Source organism: Pteropus medius, unplaced genomic scaffold (assembly GCF_902729225.1).
Source record: "Pteropus medius unplaced genomic scaffold, Ma_sr-lr_union100, whole genome shotgun sequence".
Lineage (NCBI taxonomy): Eukaryota > Metazoa > Chordata > Mammalia > Chiroptera > Pteropodidae > Pteropus > Pteropus medius.
Window position 1 is genome coordinate 9,540,679 of NW_024354503.1, and position 9,456 is coordinate 9,550,134.

Below are 9,456 nucleotides of genomic sequence, written 5' to 3' on the forward strand. Positions count from 1 at the left end.
CCGTGCAGGTGTCCAAAGGCTGCTTTTGGTTGCTGCATCTGGAAATCCAGATGCTGCCTCACCCAAATTATTCTCTAGGGCTGCCCAGATAGAAAGGGAAATGTTGAACCAGTTTTATTTGTATTACCATAGAACTTCTGTTTTCTCCTCAAGTTTTGATAAGGAGCCATCTGAATTTTACTTAAAATATAAGAAAACACACAGTAACAGAGGATGTTTTAAATTTCAAGATAAAGCCTAGACCCACCTTTTAAACCATGTTATAAGGTCCAGAAACTCTAAGTTCATAATAACAACAAGATTGTGAGGAAGTTGGCAGGTACCTGAAAAACATAACGGTAAATGTTCATGTATGTGGTTTAATGGAATAAAATAGGAAACTATTTAACAGCTGAACTGGGTTTAATTTTTTTTTTAAATCTTGGAAAATCCTCTTCCATCTGCCTTTGTGAATTTTCTCAGCTTTAATCATGCAATTTACTAATCTTTGAAGTGTTGTCTTGGAAGTAAAGCCTTTTAGTTTTTGATGATTATTTCAAAATAATCAACTTTTATTCACATAATTTACTAATCTTTGAAGTGTTGTATTGGAAGCAAAGCCTTTTAGTTTTCGATGATTATTTCTATAATTTGGAGTATGATCTCGTGGGTCATTTGTCCCATGTTGACATGAAATATTGTACTCCAAGGGTCTATCATAAGACAAAGCATAAATGTTCCTCGGCTCATCCTTCTGACGCTAGCCAGGTTCTATGCTTTGTATGTGGAGTCAGTAACAACAGCAATGTAGAGAGACATTCTCCACAAGCTAATAAATTCTGCTAAACTCCTATACCAAGCCTGTCCTTACCCTGTTAACATGCCCTAGGCAGTTTTTAATCCAATTATTAAATTCACATATATCTAGTTACTAATTCTAATTATCATTAAATATTACTCATAGTTAGCTGTGGTATTTTTTTATTTGTTTATAAACTTCTTTCATTTGAAAATCTAAACTGAACTCCACAAAATCCTTCTGAAATATATTATCTCATTCCACGTGTATTAATCTGCTTGGGCTGCCATAACACAATACCATAGACTGGGTTGCTTAAACAACAGAAATTTATTATCTCACAGTTCTGAAGATTAGAGGTCCAAGATTAAGGTGCCAGCAGGGTCATTTCTTCGTGAGACCTCTCTTCCTGGCTTGCAGATGGCTGCCTTCTCTCTGTGTTCTCACATGGCCTTTGCTTGGTGTGCACGTGGAGAAATCTCTAGTGTCTCTTCCTCTTCTTTTAAGAACTTCAGTACTATCAGATATGGGCTCCAACGTTATGACCTTACTTAATCTTAATTACCTCTTTAAAGATCCTTTCTTCAAATACAATTAAACTGGGAATTTGGGCTTCAACACATGAATTTGCAGGGGGTTGGGGGTGGGGAACACAATTCAATTCATGACAAAAGATTGAAGACTAGAGCTGCAAGAAATAAAGTGTTTGAGCCAGCACTTGGCTTCTAAATTTTTGACTTTCTGTTCTTTGCTTTTGTTACAAGCCACTTGTGCTGATTAACAATAATTTTATGTATTTTTTAAAGAACACATAGATTTTCAAGTACTGCAAGGATTTAACTGTGAGAAAGAAAACCATAAAAGCACTAGATTTTAAAAAAATAAATGTGAAATGGGGAAAGACTTTCTAAAGATGACATAAAACCATGATTCTAAACTGAAAAAAAAGACAAATCTGACTGCATGAAAATATGAAAAGCTTATAAGACATAATAAAAAAAAGAGAGAAATTTTAAAAAACACAGGAGTGACTGGACAAATATGACAGATAAAGGTCAATTTCCTTAATATACAAAGAACTTTTATAAATCAATAGTAAAAAGATAACACTTAGAAAATTGAGTCAAGGACATGAATAGGCAGTTCAGAGAAAAAGATATAGATGAACAAAGAGCATATAAAAACAAGTTTAACTTCTCTCATAATTAAAGAGTCACAAGTTAAAATATCAATAAGACACCATTTTCTATCAGAGTGTCAAAGATGTTATTAGCAATAGTGTGGAAATTAGGTTAACACCAATTGCGTATCCTTTTGTTACACAATGGTGAAAATATAAATTAGTGTAAAGTTACAGAAGGTTAATTTGGCAGTATTTGCCAAGATAAAATATGTACAGATTCCTGAACCTAGCATTTCTACATCGGAGAATTGAAACTCTGTAAATAATCACACACGAAAGGAAAGCTACATGTAAAAAAAGTATTCAATGTAACAGTGTTTGTGTATTAGTTGCCATAACATTATGTCACACCCTGGGTGGCTTAAACAACAGAAACTTATTTTCTCAAAGTTCTGGAGGGTAAAAGTCTAAGATCATGATGTCAGCAGGTTTGGTTTCTTCTGAGGCTTCTCTCTTTGACTTCCAGATAGCCACATTCTTGCTGTGTCCAGGTTTTCCTGTCATGATCCCTGCTGTCTCTGAGTGTCTTAATCTCTTTTTCTTATAAGGCCACCAGTCAGATTGGATTAAGGCCTACCCTAATGCCCTCATTTAACTTAATTACTTATTTGAAATCCCTATCTCCAAATACAGTCAACATTCTGAGGTACCGAGGGTTAGAACTTCAAAAAATGAACTTGAGAGGGATACAATTCAACCCATACTAGCTTATAAGAGAAAAGAAAAACAAAAATAATCCATCAATAATAGAATCTGGTTAGTATAGAACATTTATATAACAGAATAGTATGCTGTCATTAAAACAACATGAGTTAGAGCTATATGTAATATTAGGGAAAAAAATCCCCAAGGACTTTTGAGTAAAAAGCTAATTCAGAGCAGTATGTATAATAATTTGTGAGAGGAAAAAAATATATAAATATATATATTTCTAGAATGATATATAAAAAGGTGCAATGTAAAACTGGTATATCAAAGGATATCCTTCTGAATTGTTTGAAACTTTATCATAAACATGTATTATTAAAATTTTTTTAATTAAAAAACATCAATTGTTCACAATTATGCCCATCCCTATATGCAAGCACCTTTGCAACATGACCCCACAGCTCTTTCCATCAAGAGATGTCTATTTCTCCACCCATTGAATTTGGGCTGCCATGTCATCTGATCTGACCAATATAATGTAGTGGAAGTAATGTAGTACTCTGAGATTTGGCACTTTCACACCTCAGCCAGCATAACAGCTCTCCACAGACATATAAATGAGCCCAGTTGAGACCAGAAGAACCATCTAACTGAATTCAGCCCAAATTGCCAACTTACAGGATTGTGAGTTAAAAAGTAGTTATGATTTCAAGCCCCCAAGTTGTGGAGTTGTGTGCTATGCAATCATAAACAATGGATGCACTAATTAATAAAATAGAGCTGAAAACAAAAATACAAAGAAGTCAATGGCTATCTTAATATCATGAATCTCTCTATTTCCTTTTTGAATTTTACTAAGTTTAATATTTAAGCACTTGATAAATATTTGTTTTAAAAACATACATTTCCTGTCATGTAAACAAGACATCACAACTTATACGAGCCAGACTCTTTTTCACAGTCATACTAAAGGTACCCATAACATTTTCATTATTCTCATGAGTAATTCTCTGAGATTCCAAAATGTATGTAAATTAGTCAGTAACATTTATTCAAAACCACAAGCAATAGAGTAATCAAAGGGAGAAAGAGAAAAAATACTTTAGATATAAATGTTAACCTCAAGATACTGATGAGCCAGCAAGAATATCTAAACCAACTGTGAAACTTAAATATGAATCATTGGATACATAAGACTATATATAACTATATATAACAAAATTAAAGTTTATGGAGTAATGCTCCTGAGGATCCTGGTAGAGGGAAGAGGTCATCTGTGTGATTAGAGTGACCACATGACCATACTTCCTTACCAAAGTAATGTTCTGACTGGACCTCGTGGTGTGTCCACTTTTATTGTTATCTCCCCTACCTCCTTACCCGCATTGCACTCACATTCACCCATGCTTTCTGAGTCTCAGATTTCTCGATTGAAGCAATGCAATCATTTCCATGTAACAAACTCATACAGAATTCTTCTACAGGCAAAAAGATACAGGGGTGTAGTTCATGTCTTTTCCGGCTATTGCTTGTATTTCACTGAGCCCTCTGCCTGATTGCCCTGTTCTACCTCTAAGAAGTAAAGATTAGAACTGAGTTTGTGCTCTTGGCTGCCAAATAAATTATTCTCCCTTGAGTTCTTTTCATGAACCATCACATTTTTCCATGATGGTGGGCATTCTGGCCAATATGGCTTTCTGGAGAGATTATTGTTGATTACAAGCACTGTATTTTGGCCTTGTCCTAAGAAAAGAAATGGCAAAAGAACTATGATAATTAGATTGTGGCTAGCTCTTAAGGTTATATACTGAAAGGTTTGATGGATGCCCTTTTGGAAAGTGGTTGCTTTCTGAAAAAATTTGTGTGAGACATGTCAGGTGATTTTATTCAGTACCAATCCAGGTCAGTGGGCTGAAGTGGCCATCACTGGGATCCCAGAGCCCTGAGGTAAAGTGGTTGTGGGAATAGTGTACCAGCTGAGAAAAGATCTTATGGGCAGAATGTGGGACTTGCGTGGGGGATGAGTACACAAGAGTAGTTGACATTGTAATGTTTCCAACCTCTATCTAGATTGTGTGAGCTTGTGCTGGGAAGAAGTTAGGCTTCTGGAAATCCTTTATCTCCCTTTCCCTCCCCTCTCCTTTCCTACATATTTATAAAGATAAGATAGATACCTTGAGAAGTCAATCTTAATATCTTACAATGTTGCAATTAAAATAATCACTCTGAAATTTCTTTTAAACACAAAAACATGGCACTGTATTTTAGACTAAACTTTAGAGAATGTTAATGAAACTAGAATTTTCCTCAGAATATAATTTCTTTATTCTTTTCTCAAAACTCCATTTATATTGAACTGTCTTCTTTTACTTTTATTTGATGTGAAGTTGTTGTTAGCCACTAAGGCCTTCTCACAACTTTTTAACTATTCCCATCCAAGTCTACTTCTGCAAACTCATTTTCTTAAAAGCTGTTCTTTCCTTCCAGAAGTAGATTATTAAAAAAAGCACTTAGTACATTTGCTCTTCAAGCACAATGTGGGGAACTTTAGATGGATGTCCTGAGCTCATGGTTATAGAGAGAGGTTTTATGAGAGATATTTGAAACATGGAAATCATTTGGCCCAAACCCAGTTTACAGCTTGGGACACTTTAAATGACTTTTCCAAAGCCACAAGTCAGGTACTTAAAGACCTAAGGTGAAAACCCAGGTTCTCTTGGCTCCTAAGTTTCCTGTTTAAGAAGACTGAACTCTAATCCAGCAATGGACTGGTGTATATTCATTCATTCATTCATTCATTCAATTAATCTTTTCTGAGTGCCTGCTATGTGCTACACACTATCCTGAGTATAAGGGATAATATGATATGGAAATAAACAAAGACAATCCAAATGAGAACAGAGGCTATTTATTAAGAGCAAAGGAGTCAGCCATTATCTCTTGTTTTCTTTCAGTAGAGACTTCAAAGCATGTGAGGGAATGGGAAAGCATTGCAATGAAAAAAAGAGAAGCCTTCAGGTAAGCTCTGATTAGAGTCTGTTGGCATGAGGAAGCTGGAAGTGGTCTAACTAGGAGTGGGGTAATACCTTATGTGATAGGTTCTGAGAGAATATTTTGCTTTCCTTGATTGATCCTGGTTGGAAGTAGGGACAAAATTAGAGAAGCTGGCAGTCATCGACCAAGCCCTGATCATTCTACTGACCATCTGGACCAAGAGATTATAGTTTTACTTTCTAAAATGGTTGATGCAGAGGCTGAGGGTAAGAGTCCTGTTGTAATATGTGGTCTGGCCATTGTCCATTTATATATTTAGTCCTCTTGGTGGGGAACCAGAGAAGCTGAGCTTCCTCTCATGGAGCTTACAATATAGTAGAGAAGGCAGATGGTGAATAATAGTTTAATCAGGCCTTAGAAGTGCTAGAAAAGAAATGTTCCTGGGTTCAAGAGAATGTCTCTAATAGTGGACCTGACATGTCTTGGAAGTCAAGAAGTTTCCCTGAGTAACTGACTTCAAGGTGGATCCCAAATATAAATAGAGGTTACTCAGAAGAGTCAAAATGTTATCACTAATAGTATTTGTGAAGTTTTCAACTATAGCTGTCAAAAGTAAACTTAGTTTATGTTTTCACAAAAAGGATATTAGTTCCCTTCTCCATCTCTGATCAGAATCAAACAGCCCAACACTTTATGCTGGGTTTTGTCCTTTACACCATAGCAACAAAATCAGAGGGTCCTTCATTGTGAGGGCCTATTGTGTCTTAAAACAAAACAAAAGGGAACCAGAAAGAACAGCATTTAACATGAAAATAGTATCCTGACCTCCTTGGACTAAATGTTGTTAATCAAGTTTAAATTTAGCTCCCACACAGACTCAAAAGAAAAGAAGACAGCCAGGCCCAGAGAGGAAAAACTTCGGAGAGCCTTGGAGGCAAGGAAAACAAGCGTCAAGTCTACAAGGGCGGCCTGTAAAAACAAATGGTGCTGATGAGAAGGCTGGCCACCAGAAAGCTCATTAGCAATCAGATGCAGCCACAGGGGCTGTCTCCCACGGGTGAGGGCCAGCGCCACCACAGAGCCCGTGACTCAGTGGCCTGCCTGATGCAGCACTCAAGAGACATGCCCTCCTGCTCAGGGAACACACTGGAGGGGCTTGGACAGGGAGCAGGAAGCCAGGAAGCCACACAGGCAAAGTGAAGAAAAGCAAAGCTATTGTCCTTATCTACCCATTGATAACAAATAATGAGGGATGGAGAGAGGCCTCCCAGGAAAGGGACAAAAGTCAACAAGATTTAAAGTGGGGGCCAGAGCACTATGGCTGCATTTTTCTTCCAGTCTCTTCTTTGGTCAACAACAGCTGCATACATGGGAAAACTGTGAGTACATACAGTTTACAATTATTGGCACAGCCCTCCCTCATTTCTTCCCCCATTCCTGCAGGCCCCCAGAGAGAAAACCCTGTGGAGCACAATTGAAATGAGCAGAAAAGAAAAACTTAGCATTTATTGATTACCAACTACAAACCATCTTGGATAAGATAGGCATTATTTATAATCCCTCTTTTATAGAATAGAAAACAGCTAACTTGGAGAAATTAAGACACCTGCCTCAGGTCACACTCTTGGTAAGTGGAAGCAAGAATTTTTTTTTAATTGTACTACTCTCTACTTCCCTGTATTCCTACTTATTAAATTAATTAAACAAGAAGGTCATTAGACTAAGGTGGTTTTAATGTTTTAGCAGCCTAAGAAAGCAAATCCAAATCTAAACCTGTAAATGCCTCAAGGTTAAGGAATTGAAACCTAAGGACAACCAATCACAAAGAGCCTGCTGGGGTTTTCCAAATAAAGCAAATGCTTAACAATGCAAATAATTTTTTTGCTTTGTTCCCACCTCTTCTCTATAAAAGTTTTCCGCCTAGCTCTTGTTGGTGTGGCTCTCCTAACAATTTCTGGTTGGATACTGCTCGATTCACATAGATTTTTGTTCAAATAAATACTTAAAATTTTAATATGTCTCCATTTATTTCTTAACATACTTAAATCAGTCCAACTTCACTGTGGGTATCTTTAGAGGCTGGGTGGCCACCTCTCATGCATGTTTGTTAAGGAGTCTTGCACCTTGCAACTGGTGGGATTTCTGGTCTTTTATGTCCTAGATGTTATTGATGGGATACCATCAATTCAAGCATTGATGAGTGATTGAAAAGGGATGGGGCTTCTTGGAAATAAAGGGTTCAGGACAGCTATGTGAGCAGTAGATTGTAGGAAGTTTGCTTGAAATGTTAGAAATGGGGAACTTTGTTTGAATGGTTTGAAATGAGGAATGAACAGTCAGGCCATTGTCCCCATGCATTGTTTATTTACTTTCCATCAGTATCTGAGGGTTATTGAATCTTTTTACCCAGGACACTAGTTTTCAAATGTGCGCAAATCCCTTCAAGTTCCTCAAGAATTCCCTTGGAAAGCAATGGTTAATCTGCGAGAGGCTCATCTCAGGCCTGAGAGCCCACCACTGCTTTCACCAAAAATGCTTCATGTTGGGCCATTTCTCACATTGGATTGCCTTGATGGATTTTGTCTGAAGAAAGTCATCTCTGCCTTTAAAAAAAAAAAATTTAAACCACTGTACTAAATAAATTTAGAGCCTGGCTGGTTATGGGCCCTCAAAAAGTATTTGTTGGCAAGGATAGACTACTTGAATCACAAATGATTCTTCTGGACCAATCATATTTAATTTGTATTGAAAATAATGACATGAGATAGTATTAGAAACATTTATGTATTTTCATAGAAGATAAAACTATGACATTATTAATTTGGTTCAGGTTGGTAGAGTAGGGAAACCAGGCTGCTATTGCCTGACCCACATGTGAGATTAAGGGCATCTCTTGAGGGCTGAGGGAGATATGAGCTGTCCTACCCAAGATACCTACTCAACTCACATTTTCAACTTTGGACTATTAGACCCTTAGATAGTTTTTCCAATTGGAAACTGATGATCCTTACAGTCTCTTCTACTCTAAAAGAACAGAGATGTTGTATAGCCTTTGGGAAGCCATCTTTATCATGTATACATTGTCCAGGAGCTTCCCATATCACACACAGCTACAGAATTAGCTTCCTACTGGTTAGTCGACTGTGACATAATGAGATACAGGACAGGTAAGACACTTCGTGGGGGTAATATGGTGCTGATGAGCAAAGAAAGAGGTAGGCAGCAGTTCTCTTATCCAGGAAAGAAGAGCAATAGTGCCACTTATTGAACACTTACCAAGAACCAAGTATTCCATGATTCACTCTTATGAAGCAGATACCCTATCCACTTTACGACAGGAAACTGGCTTGCTTAAAATGCTTGAATGGCTCTGTACTCTAATTAGAAAAGAACCTAAGCACTTTATCATTGTGCCAAGAGCCTGAGTAATCTGGCTCATTCTTTTCTCTGACCTGATCTTTCTCTTTAAACTCTCCCTTTGGCTGGCCCTGCTCCAATCTTACTGGTCTTCTTACTGGTTTTCTCCCTTTCCCTTGGTGGTACCAGCTTGTTTGGGGCATGCAGTCCCCTACAGCTTTGCATGGCTGAATCCTTCACATCATTTGGCTCTCTGCTCAACTGTTCGTTCCATCCTAAGAGGCCTCACCTATTCATCCAATTAAGTAGCCTGTCCCTCCCTCACCTCTGGGTTATTCTCCATCTCATTATCCTGTTTTATTTGTTTTTTAAGTCTTGCTTACCAATCTCTGAAATTTACTTATTTCTTTGTTTATATGTTTGTTTGAACTTCATTCATATTTGTTGAGTGAATAAATAAAAACACTGCATGTTAAGTAGATTATGCTCTATCACA